A 20,549-nucleotide genomic window follows, 5' to 3' on the forward strand; every position below is an offset into this window, starting at 1 on the left:
TACCTATTTTTGTTTACAAAACTCGTTGTGTATTTAGTATTTAAAAAAATATAATTTCATTATGTTTTACATAAGAACCATTAACACTAGCTACTATAAAAACATTGACCGCGGTGAATAATTGTAAGACAGGTAGCTAAATTTTTCCGATTACCAAGATGAAAAATTAAAGAGAAATAGGTATTCATAATTCTATTATGTATATTGTATATAAATAATATATAAATTAATTAATATTCTGTTATCGTAATATAATAGTAAGCTGCCAAATTGTTATAAATTCTAAGATTTTTGCAATACGAATAATGACTTCTAATATATCTAACTACATATATATACTGCTACGTAGCTTAGTTTTACACGTGTTTGTAATATGAAATAAGCTTCATACATTTTATTTTTAGCTTTTTATATTTATATTTTATATTTAAACTTTACTAACTATTATACGCATATCTGAGTTATCAACTTATTTAGGGAACTGAAATTTAGGTGCCAAGCGTTTATTGATGCCAAATACAAAAGCTGTTTGCATTAACCTTTTAAACATATTTGTATAATCGCTTAGGCCAACGTTTCGATCCATTCTCAATACAATGAATATTCAATATTAAATGGCATTTACACGCATTGATTTGTTCACACAAAGCGAGTCCTTGGCAGAGACACTGAGTTAGATTGTTGAAATAACGCCGTACGAAACGACTGTGTCCAGTTTCCACTCTAACAACAAAATGTACAATTCAAAATGTACATATACCTATGTTGAATTATGATTATATTTTTTGTTGAAATTTTTAACATTGAACTATTTCATTAAGAAAACTTGTATTTTTCCGGTATTAAATCCGTTGATATTATATATATTATGTAACATATATTTTTATTAATTGCTCTTGGTCATAAAGGGCCAAAGAGGATATTGAACTTGACATGAACTTGTATTGTTTTTTTTTTTACCGATTTCGTCCTCCGTCATTGATTAACCTATTTAGAAACTCCCTTTTTTTAGGTGGATATTACCCGTTTTGTTTCTTCTAAATTTGAAAAATAATTCAATTTAATTAATATATATATACAAATTTAAGCAATTTATTTTTGAAATATAGAAAAACAATTCAAATGTAGCTCCAACGATTGACTTTTGATAGAAGCATTTGCAAAATAATTGTCAAAATAAAGTCTTTACTGTATTATATTTATTACTTACATTTCTATAAAATATCATATTATTTTGTATGTTGTATGTATGTAATGCGACCTTACGTTTACGTCGCCTCAATACATTTATATAAAAACGGGCGAGTCTCGGTAAATGCTAATTAATTCAAAGTTATTTCGTCGTCCGTACTATAAGAGCCTTTTAATATGCAAAATAAAACGGGACGTAAGAATGAGGAAAAAATAAAACGCACCACGTCAGTAAGTATTATTTAAGGCCATACTACAATATAATAATCATCAAAATGATCTAATGTCGACTGGTAAAAATGTTAAAACTATTTACATATTATTAATAAAATTTTGTAATCAATTTCTTGTTGTACTGTTAAGCGTTGCGATTGTCACATTTGCGAGCGATTGTGTAAGGTGTGCGTTGCGGTTGCTTTGCGCTGCGTTGCGTTGCGTTGCGTAGCACTTATAGTTTGGTCTCGTTGTAGCGCGAGGGCTGGCCTGCCACTCGCCCGGACCCGTCGCGACCCGGCGGCGATTCTACGTAGCGACGATAACTACAAACACGTAGTATGTATTGACTGTTTTTAATAGCAATCAACGGTGTAATACTTATTATTACATTTTATTTTATTATTCTAAATTCATAACAAAATATGGAATAATAAAATGTCAAATTATAAAGGAACTTTTATGCTTAAAGTAAATCTGGCATTAAATTTTTATAAGTTGAATAAAAACAAAAAATAAATAAGTGAAGTTTATGTTGGCGATGTCTTTATTCCATTTATTATTTTAATAAATTTTATTATTAAATCCATTTTAATAAAGAAAGTTCAAGGAAAGAACACAAAATAATTAAATTTTAACAGTAAATATATTCTAAGAGTAATATTTTAGCTGCACTCAAAACCCGTCTCAGATAATCTCGCTTGTTCTAACTGTTTTGATAATGGTTTTTGTAACCAGTTATCCTTTAATAGTGAAATTTAAATTGGACGAAAACCACATAACCGGTAGTCTGCAACCGAATGAACGCAAGGCAAGGCCGAGCTCTCACCGGGGACAGCGACCTTGAAACAAAATGTATACGCAATTGATATACAAACGAAAATATCATTTTCAAATCAAAAACGCTGAATATAAAATTATAAATATATTCGGTTCTCCCTTTATTATTTGTCTTACATTAATATGCAATTGTAAAATTATAAAGAATACCAAAATGTATGGTTTAAAAAAACCAAAGAAAGACACTATAATTATGTTTGAATAAAATCTCTTTTACCAAGAGTCGGTTGGTTAATATTTCTTAAAAATAATCCAACCCCATGTAAATTTTTTCACGAAATACCCAAACGAACAAACAACCCAATTACGATTAACGAACTGGTTTGTTTATTATTTTCATTTAGTAACGACGGCTACTTAAAATTTTATATATAATTAACAAATAAAGGCAAATGTTTTTTTTTAAATGTCATAAATATATTACAAAATTAATTTGAATTTGGAATTAGGAGTATAATGATTCTTTACAATTCAATTTGTAAATTGGAAATTTATTTACAGGCTTACTAAAAAAGTAAATTAATAATGTTATAGATAATAAAATTTATATAAATTTAAATACCTAATTGAAAAAAAAATACATCTGCAAGCTATTAATATAGATCAAGATTATAGCTTATTTAGAGTTGCGTTAAAATATATTAAGTATTCCTTAGCACAAAAAACGAATGTGTATAAAAAAAATATCTTCAACGTCTGCATGATGTTTATCATTAATTTGTTTGAAAAAAAAAAACATTTTATGGTTATTGTTGGGATTAACGATCATTAAAATTGCGACTGGACCACCATCGCGTTTTGCATACAGCGCGTTACCCAACAGTATAATGCTCACCACTCACCAAATGCATGGCTATAATATTAGAACGTTATAATTATAATCCAGCAGATTCACGAGGTAATCTTTCATGGTGTTTAAACGCGATTGTCGATTTAGCACAAAGATCCACTCATATTATCCACTGATTCACCTTGGCTCCGTCAAATAGCAATACTTCCATGCAATAATTGCTTATAACGGAACGCGACAGAAGGTCAAGATGAATGAACTGTTATATGGGCTGATAGACAGATAGGTACGTTCATCGTTTAATAAATATTGACACATTCGAGCTCAATGTTACGTTTAATGGATTTCATGATCGTATGACGACATTTTATTACGTACTCATGTATTTTATACAGTATCACTCCGTACCAAGTTACGACGAATACAATAATTACTAAACGAGTTCCAACCGTATTGAGAAGCTTCATAAAAAATACATAGAGACATAAAAACACTAACCGAAACCTCTACACTCTAATCTCTAGCAAAGAACGTATCATAGTGAATTTAAATAAAGCGCAACGAACATCCTTCTAGATATTGAACGCGTCCAGCTCGCTGCTCCGGTCCGGACCGGTATTGCCCGCGGGTAGTTAGAGATAAAAGAAGAAAAGTTGCTAAGTCTACGTATAATGTTTTTATTTCATTATCAATATTATTATGTTGGTAATGTTTACGGTTGAACGCGCTAACTTTAGTCCGATATTAATAATACACTCGTAAAAGGTGTGTTTATTAGGGAAGTATACAGGTCACTAAATTAACTTCACAAAACTGATATTAATGCATGGGTTAAATGACTGCTGGGTTTTGTGTTTAAATTGATTGAATGTATTGTAATTTTTACTAATTCACTGATGAATATTGAGATTCTCGCCCGTTTATCGGTGGAATTCACTCCGAATAAGAACCATTTCACCATTCAAAGGTAAAACACTATTTGAATAAAAAGAAAAGATTGTTTTATTGATATAATTTAGAACGAGTATACAAAGTGTCAAATGTAGACTAAATTGTAGGTTTTAATTGTGTTAAAGAAACGCATCATTCAATTTCACATCTCGTGGACGACAGCCTTAAAGATAGTGTATTAGCAATTTGAAGCCTTATACGAGAGTGGCGTTCACACTTGCGTTGCATCGTGATTGGCATATTATACGACCGAGCGTTAATCGTTGAACGACATGCATCGCTGAATTTTAAATCTTTATTTAAACCTAATTTATTGTTTTCATTAACAATTTATAATTGTTAACAAAGAAACGTCAATATTAATATCAATATATTTTATCATTTTTTACCGTTCCACTCATTGAGATATATATTTCATCTTTCACTATAATATGTAATATGTTAATGAATTAAATTTGTATTATCAAATATACGAAATTGCTAAAATAAATTTAATTTATCATTTGGAAGCTGTTGACACGAGTAGTTATCACCCGATCGCTGATAACGATCTAGTTATCAAGTGTCTGCTAAATATTGACCGGATAAATTACCATCACGATAATCTTTGCCATTTAATATAAAACAGTTCGGTACACAAATAGTGTTAATGTTTTATCAAATATTACATATTCATTTACAAACTAAAAGGCAATAGACTTCATTAGAATTATATTATGAATCCAAAAATATACCAAGGATATAAGTACCCAATTTTTTTTTCAATTAACTTCCGTTTAATAAAAATTACTATAGTAATTGTTTATAGGAATTTTCTCTTGTGGATAATTTGATTTTTTCATATAACTGAGCAGTGCTATCCAAGAATTGAACCCACAACCCAGGCGTTCCAATCACTAGGCCCATGCATTTGGCATTATTTTGCTTAGAAATATAAAGATGATCAAATCTCTGTCGATGAATACGATAGGTAAACGCCTCGATGTGTATGAGGTATTTATAACGTTCAAACAGAGAACAAAACACGCCTATTTCGTGGATAATACATGTCTGACTCATACAAATATTTGTCAATTATAAATATGTGCTTTAATAACAAAACAAATTTTATTTAAATAACACAGTATAAAATTAACAAGACATTGTGATAATGTTTAGTTATATAAATAAAGATAAATTAAACACGTGACGGTTACATATATTCCTAAATGCTGAAAGGTAAAACTTTATAAAAAGGTTTAGTGGTCTCCACTGCTTTCTTTGTTCTTTTTTCTTAAGAGGAAAAATCTTCGGTCAAGCAAGCCGGTTTACTATATTAGTTAATAAGAAACAAAACTTTTCAAGGTACGCTACGCACAAAATATTTATAAATAACATTTTCCCATACATAAATATCTATTTATTGTTTGTTACATTCATTTTGTAATATTTGCGTGATTCGACGAAACGAGCTGCGGAAATTACCACAATTAAAAAAAAAAAAACAATGGAAGAGTCATCGGGTCATTCAATTGCTCGCTAAGATGACCATCATTCGTTATAAAGATACGACGAATTGTAAAACAATTATTTATCTTTGTAAAATAATAGGATGTCATTGTTCGCTTTGATTATTTATATAACTAAATAGACGGTCAAAGAGGAGAACGCGTCGAAAAATGTAATCGCCGAGATTTGACCATTAAGTACACGCACATTAGTAAAGTATTATGACGTTTGGTGAGTGTCAAACGTAGCTGCGATAACACACCAAGATAGTAAAATTGGCCCATTTGAGTTACTTCTTTTGTAGTGCGACACTATATATATACATAAATAACCTAAGGTTGCATGTCAGGCCTCTGCTGTTAGCTAGAAGCGCCCAGCTGTTGTTATTTATTGCATACAAATGCCTCAGAATTTTATCCACTTGATTTTTCTTGCAATACCTTGTATGGAAATATTTAACTCAACACTATCTTGAACAGTGCAATAGACACGAAAGCTAAGTATTTGTTATGACATATCGTTAGACGAAGCGAAAAACACAGCGTTTTTTGCCCGAATATTTACAGCTATCTAAATAAGATCTATTTAGGCCCTTTTAATTTCAATAACCATTCCTTAAATACCATTTTTACATTTGCTAAAAGTCGAAATATTTACTCTTAATTAAAAACGAAGCCAAATTAAAAATACACGTAACGGTTGATTTATGTGTACGATTTGTTTAATATTATAAACGTATTTTTAATTTCGTTTTCTTACAAGCCTATGAGATATTTCAATGGGCGAAAGGTTGACATTATTGGACATATGATAAAAAATATAGACCGAGTGTAAGAACTAAAAGAAGCGCTCATTTACATTATCCGAACTAATTAAAACACGCGTTATTATTGTTAAAACGAATACCAATTACACGAACGATTAAATTTATTCAGTATATACGTAAATTATATTATCAAAGTATATTTCCAACCGTGACATTCTGGAAAATTCGATAGCTGTTTATATAAATTGAGATTTGTGGTCACTCTACATAGGTTAAGCGAGAGGTCCTCTACAAGGGAAGACCATTTCAAATGTTCTAAGATTAGATATCCTCGTTTGATTAAATAATGCGTAATTGAATCTAATTATGAGACACCATTTAGTTTCGTGCCTTTTTATAGAATTTATCGATGTTAATAGTAGAGATTATGTGTTTAATATAATTATACGATAAATGCTATAATTCATATATACATACATTTAGTATGTTTTTCTTTACAATATAATTATTTTGATAAAATGATTCCAGTTAGACAATCGAGTCACGGAGTTAAACGTGGTTAAAAAATTAATTTGCCCATAACAAAAAAAAGATACAGACATTGTCTCAAGGTAATATTTAAATAATTTTTTGTAATTAATATTTGAGTTGACTGATAAATAACCGAAAGCAACATTAACCCGATTGCTATGATTAGTATTTTATTATTACATTTACATTTCACAAGGCTCAAGATCATTTAAATATAAAACCAACTTAATAACGCTACATGACAGCCATGATGTAGGTTATACGTATTTAATAATAAAATTTATATTTAATTACTAAGACAGGTAATACGATCAAATGAAAATTAGTGAAAACGAGACAACGAGTTACACGTCAAACATAATTTTGTCATGTAAATTAGTTCAAACCGAGCGAAAAGTGAAAATGAAACGATTATTGAATTCGTCTACGCGTATGCAATAATAATACAGGCAAGAGAACGATGACTTGTCACGTGCACGGGTAAGGACAGTCGTGAGACATTTATATAAAATAAGATTTGCAAAGATTATAAAATCAAAAGCGTTTTGTCTCTTTCTGTAGTTATTGATATTACATTCGAAAAAAGGAGACAGAACTAGTCAACTAATTATCTACAACATCTATACATACAGAGCCGTTGTAACTTATAATTAAGGTGGAATCAGACGGTTCATATTTTGTTCATTTTGCATCTTTCACTCAAAGTGACACGTCTAAACACAAAGTGAAACAAAAGTGCCGAATGAATTCATTAGTGAATTGATCCAACGACGTTGGGTCGGTTCATTCGGCATCTTTCATTCCCACTCCGAATGAACGAAAAATTAACAGTCTGAACACAGAGTGAACGTTCACTCGGATTTGGCCATTTTGTCTCGAACGCATTTTTCTTAATCTTTTTTTTAGCTCCTTGATCAAATGATCACAAATTAAACTTATTCCAAGAGACACGACTTCAATCGACGCCATATTGAAAGAAACTACGGATGAATGTTCTTTTCTACGCCATTCCAGCTAAGCCGTGTGAACATGGAATGAAAGAAAAATGAATCATTCAGTCAAAAGAAAATTCACTCGAATGAACCGTCTGATATCACCTTTACCAAATCAACTGCACTGTCAGTTATATAACATCAGCAAAATCTTGGCGCCAAAAATTCAAGATGGCGGATGACACTGCTATACTAAAAATAATATTTACTAAAAAACAAATTACCAATAGATATTGTTACCGGTTTTTTGTCTGTTGATATGTCTTTTATAACTGCTCTTGAATAATTGTGGTTTAACGCATGTCTAAGATGATTCTCACTCCCTTATGTATATTCATTAGCGATCTTAACGTCACAGTGTACGTCACGCAAGTCGCGTCAGTAACCTAATTGGAAACAGATGAATAAACTTTAAATTGTGTCCTTTATAACACGGTGCGCTATATTTACGAAAAGTGTTTATAAAAATTCAGAATTCATTTTAAATTAATAATGTGAATTATAAAAATAATACGATTAAGGAAAAATTTTAGTGAAACAAAATTGTATTGTTTTATTATTTAAGGAACTATTATGATATTCATATAAAAAAATTATCGGTATTTTACATTCATTTAGATACGTCCTGCGTTTGATCTGTCCCCGGACGTTTCGAATGGCGGTCGTCGCGTTTTTATTCTTAATGACGTATAAGAGTGTTTTGACGATAATAGAAACATATATACAACCCATGTATAGATTTATGACGCACCGACTTTAATAAAATTACGAGTACCGTGTTCGCATACTAATATATATATTAATGACTGATCGGATAAATTCTTAGGTAAGATCTCAACTATAATTGATATTATCAATTAAGATAATATAATTGAGTGAGTTATGTAAGGATGTGTTCACGTAAAAAAACCTTTTCTATAATAATACATTATTTATATTAACAATAAGCATTTCGATATAATAACATAATGTACAAATCCGGGTACGTTAATTAGGTAACGTTAGAGTCTGGTGTTTTCGATATTCATAACATCGGTACAAGGAACAAACACAAACTTATTTCTCTTGCTACTCGACTGTATAGGGTCAGTTACTCTTTTTGGGGCAATGTATACGGTTTTACAATATGATCCCAGACACCGATTGCCTTTTGTCAGCAGTCTTCTCATTTTTCCTTCCTTTCCTTAGCCCGCCCGGGTCCTAAGCACGAGCATCGAGGTATCTCACCCGGGTCAGAGCCTCTTAGGTCTAGATGAGGTTCAAAAAGTCGGAAACAAAAAATAATTCATAAACTATTAACCAATGGCGCTGCACGTTACTCCGAGATAGACCGCAGTTAAAATTTACATTAGCATTGTTACTTACTTGGTCAAGACACTAAACAACGTCGTACCAATTTTTATTTGATTTTTTGATTTAAATATTTATTAATATAGAACCTTTAACGGATCGAATAATAGAACATCATAATGCTTTTTCACGGCTGGAATATGGCAGAATGTCATTCGACGCGTGCCGGCAATCAGACGCGATACATTTATAATTAAAAAAATTAATGTATTCGTTCTTGATACCAGTACCTTCGCGCCTTCTTCCAAGTGAACATTTGTTTCCTGATAATTATGGTTGCTAAAATGAAATACACGACCTAGACGTTCATGTACAGACTAGTATGTGCGCTCTCTCTTTATCAATATTTAAATCGTTAAGTATAAAATTAAACGTCATATTGTTATTCGCGTCACGTATACGTTTAAAAAGGAAAATTCAAAGTCAACCTTGTCGATCACGACACGATGTAAATTCAAGACGAAATTTTCACGTATCGGTCATTAATATTTTATTAGTACAAAAAAAAGGATATTTTAATTTATTGAATGTACTGTGTAAGGTCGTTTAGCAGGTAAAAAAAATGTTAGATAATATTTTCAAAGTCCTTATATGTAATGAAGAAAACATCGTTTAGATATAGAACGTTAAAACACGAACGTAATGGTGATATGTATTTGGTGTTATTTTAGTTGAGTAATAACCTTCTACTCTCGGCCTGGTGTTGCCTTTGAAGTTGGTAAATAGTTCAGTTGATCAGTGCATGTTTTGTAACCATCTATTGTGGTAGATTTCTGACAAATTGATTTTTATTTAGTCTCATACAGACTACTGTATATGAGGCGGGAAATAATTCCCCATTATATCCTATTTTATACAAAAAATAATCAGCTAATGATGTACTGAGTCAAATATAAGTCAAATAAAGGTATACGTCTATCATTCTTCATTATACATAAGTAATAATAATCAATGAGTATTTGCTCCTAGTACTTCTTAGGGTTGGGTGGCATCTGTTTAGTTGACTACTTATTTGGCGCTGTACGAAATATTATTAACAACGCCATTGCGCCACCAACCCATCGCCATTGTACTTGTAGTTACACTAGCAGACCCTTCAAGGCGGCACACAACAATACTAAGAACTTATGATACCCTGACGGGCTTGCACAAAAGCCATATCACTTACTCTACTTAAATGATGTTTTTAAGTTCGAGAAAATTAATTTCCACGAATCAGTGATCGGTTCTATTTTCAAATTCATAATCCACAAGAATGCCACCTCAAGAATCTACAAATCGGAAGCGGACGGGAATCAAAGTAAAACACCAGTATGATGTAATGTGCACTTTCAGTATTATATCGTCAGGTTTTCCACGCAAAAACAAATGTGAGCACACTTCAATATTAAACTTTATTACTATAGACAAAGAATTCAAATTAGCTCAGCAATCAAGAACAATCGCATGTCGTTCGAATTTTGTATGAAAAGACTTAAACATTAACAGTTGTAATAAAACTATTAAATGAATGAATAAAGCGATTGTGCAAATCATAATTTCTTTTTTCATATTATTGTAGTATTCTTCGGTTTATGAATGTTCTAACAGCTATAAAGGGCGTATTTGATTATTATATGCCCTTTAAAATACATCTTAATCCATTGATTTAAACACGGAATTCGCTTAGAAGGCGCAGATTTATTTATGCGTTAGCGTTATTATATTTTTTACTCATAGTGTATATTGTATATATTTACTTATATATTTAAATATATACAAGTAAATGTTCGGTGGCTAATGATTAGTGGCTTATTGATTATTTTAACTATTAATTTATAAAGTAATTCGATTAATTTTATTAACATATCTAAGGTGATTGAACTGTTGGAAAGGAGCTATCAAGTTTCTTGACGGTTCCTGTCAGTAGAACTATATTTATAAATTTAAATAAAACTTCTAAAATTAATAAAGTAATTTTTAATAAAATATTTCCCACGTACACAATAATGTCGTAGGTTTGTTGAATCGATTTAAATTTAATATTAATGTCATACGTCATTCTTACTTTCAATTATTTTATACGGCTTTTGTGATAAATGCATTTATATTTAAAATATTTATCTACTTTTCATGATTGAACACATATTACTTTCAAACACTGAATCAAATTTATCGACTTTCACTGAGACTTTACTGGCGTAACAAATACTTATAACTGACACACATCGATGCGAGGTTAAGTGTTTCAACAATTTCTCTATGAACATATAAAATGAACAGGATTGATAAATATTACGGATCTTTATAGAGACATATTTTAATTTGAAGATTCATAATCTTTGATACATGGAGCATGGGATAAAACACCGTCGTGAAAAACGGTTAAAGCGCTCGGTACCGAGGTTGTTGACATTCAGCGTAGATACGCTATAAACGGTTAAAAAGAAACTGTGTATTTGTTTATAAGTAAGAGTTTATGAACTAATTAAAATTCATATAAAAAATTGTTTCACTGGTTTCATCTAAAAAAGTCGAGCGCCACCGGGGCGAGTTGCTAATAAACTACAAATTAAAGTAATTTCCAACTGGGCGAGTCTAGCCGCGCTCTCTTGATGGAAACTAGATTAACTAGATCCAAGCGTAGACTGCATTAAGATACAGAAAGTAATTCAGATAAAAATAAACGGATTCGTATTCATGACGCATAGTAAAATTGCGTATATAAATAGGTACTACCAACAGCTTTATCGCGCTATGAACGGATGTTGCTACGGGGGTAGAAGGTTCGAATTCACCTGACCTTATATAAATCATAATACATTTATTTTAATAATTTATACAAATTCTTATGATATATTATACAATATTAACAATAATAACACGACAAATGTATATATTAAAATAGCTATTATGCATTTTCGTGTTCAATAGAATTCTCTCATACTTTAAACTGTATTTATATCGTAATATATTCAAAATTGTTCTTGGCTTGGTGTCTACATATATCTAAATAAACATTCATATTATATTGCAAGTCGTCGTTAACTTTATTCAATGGTTATATATCTGCTAAACGAAATTAAAATATTAAAAGTACAGCGTCTATTATCTGTACGGTAAAGTGAGATCGTTTGGTGACAAGTGAGGTAAATCTATACTAATATAAATGCGAAAGTATCTCTGTCTGTTGCCTGTTCACGATTAAACCGCTAAAGCGATTTAGATGATATTTGTTAAGCAGATAGTTTGAGTCCCGGGGGTCCAACCCCAGACTCGAACTATCTTTGTATTAATATATATAATACTAGCTAAACCTCCTTTGTGTATTATATATGTTACTGTAAAAGCTCGAACTAAGGTAAATCTTAAGATTTCCAGTAAAACCTGAGATTTACCGACATGTAAAGGGACGACTTTTTCGGACTTATACCATTCCAACTTAACCTAACCAAACATGTAAATCCTAAGATTTACCAAGTGAATGATGGTAAAAGTTCGAATCCCAATTTTTTATGGACACTTACCATTCATAATTTATTCATTTATATTCTTTTCTAGTTACACATTCCGATCACAGCTATAAAGCTATTTTATAAAACAACGCGAACACGACACACAAACCCAATCGTGAAATATAAGCGATACTGACTAAAAAAATTGTTACAAAATACAAATAAAGAACATATGCATCAGAATAAGTCGCTTTTCAATATTACGAGTGAGTTACGAAGTGACTTCTTATAAATAATACTGGTTTCCAATTCGCGCTCTGACGCGTAGTTTAAAATACATATAAAAGTAGTAACGATCCGAGTCTCCTAAATGTTATTGAACCTGTACCTTAATAGGTTAATATTTATTACATAACAATGATACGATTCGTTAATTTCATGTATTAACATATATTTTATACGAAATAAATAGTACTGATATTTTAATTACGTAACATAATTTCATTGATACATATATGCAGTTTATAAATCTTATATCATAATACTGAATGATATTATTTTTTTTAAAAGTATTTTTTTTTATTCTTTTTTATAATTTATAATATCATAAATATGTTAGATATATCAAGTACATAATTAAAATTTATCTTTAATTAAAACTTATTTACTAAAAATATTCGTTGTTGTTCTTTGATTGGAGATTTGGTAATTATTGTAACCATGCCACGCGTTCTTATAAGTTGTAAATTATAAATTCAGTTCCTTAAGTTACGGGAGTTACTCTTGTAAAATGAATATTTATATTTATTTTACAAGTAGCTGTTAAATGACATTAGGTCTTTTTATAAGACAATTCAGTTTTATAATATCTCTTCTTCAAGAATTTAGAAAGTATATAAACGTAATATTCAATAATATGTTGACATTATATATATTATTTTAAATATTTTATTATGGGTGATGATTCAATGCAGCCTTATGTTAAACAATGTTAGCCCATAGACAATGAATGGCGTGGTTCTGCTACAAGAACCGGCCGAAAAAAGATTTTCTGAGCGCCTAACCGATGGTCTCCGACTTTACTAATATCTGCGAGGTGCCCGATGCTTAGCATTCGTTTGTTTTTTTGAACCCTTGCATACTGAGTTTCGACGGGCCTGTTCACAATACCGCGTACGCACCAACCATGAGACATAATATGTAATAAATATATCTAATTAATTTACTTGTCGACATTTTAACAAGCCACGGTCAATTATTGTTCTAAACATACCTCTGTATCAACACTTTTTTGTTTTGATCTATTCATAAATTATTTCACGGCCAGTTCTTTTTAATTTTAATTAGATAAATACCTTTAAATAAATGTAGGTGCGTATTAAGTTATTCTTATTTATCGTACGATTATTGTAATGAAAATAATAAGTTATTTAATGTACAACAAATACTCGATAATGACCGACGTTTTTTTATACATTTTAATTAAAACCGACTATTGCGCCATCTATTCGACTTTTAATGAAAATTTGTACATCAAGGCATAGAAACATTTTATTTTAAACCTAGATATTATGATATCGTTCTGACCGATTTCGGCCACGGCTGTTGTGTGCGCAAACACTGGTGCTTGGCCATATAATAAAAACATCAATGCTCCTAAGTGAACATACACTATTTTTTTTTTAAATGTCCATGAATGCTGAAAATGGGAAATTTATTAATTAAAGTCAATAATAGTTACACCTATCGAAACATAAAAGAAATATTTGTCGCGAGTTCTGGGATGATACAAGATAACAGCCTACAAAGTGTACTCAAATAGGCCCATTGGTATAATTGCATAATAATGCTATATAAAAACAAATGACGTTTAAGCTTAAATTAGTTACAAACGTTCTCGTCAAACAAACAAACGTCAAGTCAATTGAACGTCACGTAAACGCGTTCATTAATACGTCTACGTATACGAGTAGTAGACGTAACATAACCGAATAAGAAAAAATCATAGTATTGTTTTAACGAGTTTTCGTAAAAACGAGTTAGCTACATTACAAAAACTGTCGGTCATGTGACCGTCATTTATTCGTCGTTTCAGTTTTTTTTTTATATAATTAAACAAGAATTTAATTTCTAATTTGTCCGGGTAATTCACCGACTTAATCGATTTATCCGAAATGTTGCTAAAACCCAACTAGTGTAAAATCCGAACACACTTAAGCATTTATAATATCAGTTAATTGTTTTCAAGTGACGATAAAATTTTAGCTGTTAACAGTTTTTGTTTTTTTAAATCCTCCAAACACAAGTAACGAACGGATGTTCTTGAATTCAATTTTTTGTTAGTAAAAAATAAGTTTCTTGTATATTTATTCACCTCTAACAAAGCGTGGGATAACGTCGAATTAATAAACGGAAAAACCTTTTTATGTTTTCTGGTAGGTATTCGGAAATATATTTCAAAAAAGAGTTAGGTATGCTCTTGTAGTAATTATTAATTTTAAATTTGCGTACTAATATTTAAATAAGAAAGTAACTCTGTCTGTCTATCTGTTGTCTTTCACGACCAAACTACTGAACCACCTGAACTAGACAACTATTTAGTATGAAGTGGTATTTTTGTATTGACATCGTTCTAACTTTATTATACAATTAAAATACACATTAAACTATATTTGCTTATATAATTATGTTAATCTCAACACGTGGCGTTTTTTGTTCCTTCTATGCGTCGCGTGGTGGCTTTTAAACGTAACGCTAATTCTAATTCTAATTATTCAAAAGTATCCACCATTTTGCTTGATAACAGTTTCTTGAAAATTATTTTAAATGGTATATAATATATATAGAGCCGGGATGGCTCAGTGGTTAGAACGCGTACATCTTAACCGATGATTTCGGATTCAAACCCAGGCAGGCACCACTGAATTTTCATATGCTTAATTTGTGTTTATAATTCATCTCGTGCTCGGCGGTGAAGGAAAACATCGTGAGGAAACCTGCATGTGTCTAATTTCGACGATGTTCTGTCACATGTGTATTCCACCAACCCGCATTGGAGTAGCGTGGTGGAATATGATCCAAACCTTCTTCTCAAAGGGAGAAAATTTTTAATTTTTAATTTTTCCAGCAGTGGGAAAATTACAGGCTGCTAATGTAATGTAATGTATGTAATATATACTATTTAGACTGCGCTTAAATAATATTTTATAAAATCGTTCGGGCGACCTGTTCTAATGTCACTAATCAAAGCATATTGTCATTACATATCGATATTGGGAACTAATAAAAAATATTTGGAATTATTCAAATGTATTGCGCTAAAAACGCAAGAGCACGTATTTTTCAAAGGATAGTTGAGATTTTGTTCATAATTAAGAACATAGTCATCTATGATATAACAACGTTTCGAACAATTATTGCCAACGAATAACCTTAATTATGCCTAAACGTTATTTCGAAACAGTATCTTGTCAATTTTAAACACGATAAAACAGCGTACGTATGACGTATATGTTTTTAAAATCTTCGCTGTTTAGACGTTTTATTGCGTCCAGTCGTTAAATACCAATTTAATAAGTTCCGCTGTTATACGAGATTAATTTCAATTAGCGATATCACGAATCGATAAAAAAAAAAAAACTAAATGTCAAAAATATATTTTGTATTTTCCCACATGCATCGTAATGAACGAAAACGATATCAAAAATTGTTTCCTTGACACTTGAACAGTGTCAAATCTCGTTCCTATTCCTAATTTAAATTTAAATTTCGAATCCATAAAATAAAAATTCGCACGATTTTACGCTTAGCTATGTATTGATATGCAAAATAATCAGAAAGTTTTTAATTAAACGATCATTGATTGGTTAGATCTTGCATGCTACGGCTCATCAATCAATTGATCGTAATGTGTCGCTTTCAAATCTTCTACGGAATGAGTCATGAGTCATTCCATTCATTCAATGAATTGATAGAATGAACGTAGACGGGATTAAAAACACTCATCGACACATGTTAGCGCTAACATTGAGAACAGATTGCATTTGAATATTTTAAACGGTCAACTGTTGCAAGGGAAACGACATGTCTTAAACCGTTTTATGAGTGTAATTAATCTTGTTATTCTATCATCCATGTATACACAAAAAGTATTGTTCGCTAATATATATACACATATAAATTTACACTCAAGACGGACTACTACAAATTCAAGTATAAGGATAGGATACACAATATTCGGAAATCATAGGATAGGATTTTTTGCAATGCACTATTTAAATAATAAGGTCGTGAATCGTACACGACGATTTCAATTTATCGTTGGATATGAAAATGTAATTAATATAGAAATCCTATTTAACCCGAAAAGCAGTTACAGTTCGTTCGTGTACGTTACAATGATGAATGGATCTAAGCTCATCCGATTAAAATATAGTATAAGCTCAGTTTAGTTTAGCTTAATTTCAAACCATCCAGTCATTGATGGTGATCAAAATCAAAAATATATTTTTGTAAATTTTGTAAATATTAAATTTGTATTTTTATATATACATACAGCTCGCTCACTTTATCCCCAAAACTGTATCTAAATCAACCAGTCTGGCGCGCGCACAAATTCTCCTAAATTCCAAACGTCCGAATGTGATCTTGGGTCAAGGAAAATTCTCAACCTTTCATAATGACAGTACGCAGGCAAGTTCTTAATGAGTCTTAAAATAAACACGAGGGAGCAACGACACATAACCGATTCCATCCAGACCAACCGTACTCCGTCAGATTGATGTGATACCGTCCACTCTCAACCAGATGCAACCGCCTGATTAATTGTCACAAGAATTAACGATAATATTGCGTGATGATGCGAGCGTTAAACTTAAACGTTTAGTATTCCAATGTTTGTGATGTAGTCTTTTAGTCTTTGATCGAAACGTATTCATATTTGATACTAAATATCGTAGACTTTAGTTTTTATTTTCACGTCTATTATTCAGATATAAATAACGTATTATTTACGGCAAATTTTGCATGCGTTTAATCGATTGATTTTCAGGTGTTAAGCATAAAATAGACTTTGTAATTCCTCGGTGTTCCGCCTACACTATAATACCAATTTTATCAATTTCGGTTCAGTGGTTAGACCGTAAAAGAGTAACAGATAGAGTTACTTTCCCATTTATAATATTAGTATAGATGTATAGATCATAGTATAATATCAATATACTATGATATATACGTCTATGTCAAATATAATAGACCATCAGTGTAACGCAGACCATGTCTATCGAAGATAACTTACAAATTACGGTTATATTATGGTTCACGTGTCGTTGCTCGTCTGTCCATTGGCTAGTTTATTCAGCTGCAGCTCTGCGGTTTCCGGGCCTTCAAAATTTATCGGATTGTTGATGATGAAATTTACAGTAATAGAGAGCTAGAAAGTTGTCAGTGTTACACTCTCGTGCCGTTGGCACTGCACTCTCTCCAGTGTTATCAGATTGCCGTCCCACGGGACGAGATTAACACTTTACCGTAACACATTGAGATCTGTGGTGATAATAATATGCTGAATATATATTTGCATCGTAAAACTTGCATTGAGACATTTTTCTTTCGTAACTATATTTTTGAAATATTAAGAAGTTCTAACCCGATTTAAATCGTCTGAACAGACTCCCAATCAAATAGAAGGAACATAAAATCGATTGAATTAATAACTGATCATCCTTAAAAACAAACCTTTTAATGAAAAACAACATAAATAATATTTATAATGAGTCTAAAAGATTCTTGGTCAGTTTCGGGCCTCTCAAACTAACCGGTAGTTTTATAAATTTGTATTGACTAATAGACAGATGGCGTGAGGATTAATTGTGGTACTTACAAAGTGTTAAAGTACCATTTATCTTGCTATTTATAAACTGAAATGCGCGTTTATATTTGTCTAAATATTTTCTTCTCTTATCAACGTCCTCGTAAAAAACACCCATTCACTTGACACAAATGTCATGATTATCTGTCAAAAATAAGTTTGTCTCGTGCGCAAAAGCAGTCGTCACAAACTCGCGAAACGAGTGCGACCTTACCCAACGCGGGATTTGAACCCGGAATTGCATTCCATGAGCGGTTTACTGTATAATGATGACAGTAAGTAGCTCGGCCGGACGAACAAATACTTTTTTTTGTTACGTGCCAATAATTCCATTCAGATCCCTTCCTTTTGTAACTGGTTCACGAAAACCGGTTCTCGGGTTGAGGTAAATGACTCAATTCATGAAAATAAGTCTAACGCCTGAATGCAAGTGATTTGTCGCTATTGTACCCGTGTTTACACTTACTCTACAAAACGGGACATCAAAATACAAAAAAAAATACGAAGTCTGTCCTGAGTCCTGACTGTAATTTGGTCGGCCGCCGACCTGAAAACTAGGCATAGATATTATTGTGGACCAGTGTGTATGACAATACAGAGACACTCTATTCTCTCAATCTCATAGTCCTATGGTACGGAAATCCAATACGACTGGAAAGAGATCAGATACTACACATGATTTCCGAGGCACGAGAGTGTCACACCACCATCTTTCTAACACGGGGCTAAGTATTATCTTAACAGGAAATAATAATTATTTGATTTTACGCATAGAATAACATTTGAAAACTGCTTCAAACATCACGCAATTATCACCACAAATTGGGGAGTGGGTCACGTACCCACTCCCCAATAATGTAATGTAATGTATCTAAGGATTTTATTGATTTTATTTTCCAATAAGGAAAACCAATTGAAATAAATTTACATTTAATACACATTCCAAGAACATTAACAAAATTTTCGAATAAAAAGAAATATTCATACATTATCCTGTATCAATAATATAACCAGTTTCTCGTAAAGGACTTATATATATACGAAATAATCTTCCTCAACATTTTTTTTAGACTTTTAATCGTGAAGCAATGCGTGTTATTATTTCGCACGTTTAATCCAGTACCGTCACTACCATAAAAAAGCAAATCTCACAGGAGAGCTGTTTAAAGATTTTAAGACAACTGTATTTGATATAAAAATTTTAATGTTTACCTCACTCGAAAAAATTTATTTTTAATTTGTAACGACTATTATTCTTAACGAAGGGAGGTATAAATATTTTTTGTACTGTTATTTAATCATTAGTTATTCAATATTTTAAATTATAGTGACACTTTACTGTTTTCAAATAAATTATATATTAATTATAGTGTTTTTTTTCATGTTATCGGTGGGCGGACGAGCAAATGGGCCACCTGATGGTAAGGGGTCACCACCGCCCATAGACAATGGCGCTGTAAGAAATATTAATCATTCCTTACATCACCAATACGCCACCAACCTTGGGAACTAAGATGTTATGTCCCTTGTGCCTGTAGTTACACTGGCTCACTCACCCTTCAAACCGGAACACAACAATGCTGAGTACTGCCGTTTGGCGCTAGAAATGCATGCACAAAGTCCTACCACCAAGTATCATTTTATATTCATAAGTGTATGGAAATTCAAAAATAATAATAATTCATATTTTTCATCTAGCCGATCATTATTCTGTTGTTTGGTTGAATAGCGAAAATAAAGTAACAATACTTCTAGTGGAAAGTGGTCACCGATAATATCTGCTCGGTTTACTACTTATAAAATACGTATAAATTATTTCAGGATTCAAACCGTAAATTTATAAAAAAATATATAAAATTTGTAAATTATAACAAAATTCTTTTAGTGCACTTAAATATCAATAAACATAATAATAAAAAAAATATATAATTTTGCTAGCAGATGAGTTCTATGGGATAAGTCTATAACATAAGCAATCAATCGCTATTTATCTTAACGTACCACTATTTAGTATTTATCTCGTTATACTAAAACTATTTTTTGTAATAATTTTATGAGATCCTTTAACTATCTTAATAATAAATCAGTCTCAATGATATTATATCGAAATTAAGAAAACAATCAGCTTAACTAT

The 20,549-nt window shown here is 31.2% G+C and overlaps 1 protein-coding gene across 2 annotated transcripts in view; it reads left to right on the top strand.

Annotated features, from left to right (window-relative positions):
• LOC113403857 (UNC93-like protein) overlaps nucleotides 1-20,549 on the top strand; it is an 89,821-nt gene that overhangs the window by 49,935 nt on the left and 19,337 nt on the right. The window contains exon 2 of one of the 2 annotated variants that reach the window (XM_064220256.1): nucleotides 1,662-1,743. The exons of the other annotated variant lie outside the window; for it this stretch is intronic. The gene's annotated coding sequence lies outside the window, so the exon portion shown is untranslated. The remainder of the gene's footprint in view (nucleotides 1-1,661; nucleotides 1,744-20,549) is intronic. 2 annotated transcript variants of the gene reach the window in all.

Source organism: Vanessa tameamea, chromosome Z (genome assembly GCF_037043105.1).
Source record: "Vanessa tameamea isolate UH-Manoa-2023 chromosome Z, ilVanTame1 primary haplotype, whole genome shotgun sequence".
NCBI classification, from domain to species: Eukaryota; Metazoa; Arthropoda; class Insecta; order Lepidoptera; family Nymphalidae; genus Vanessa; species Vanessa tameamea.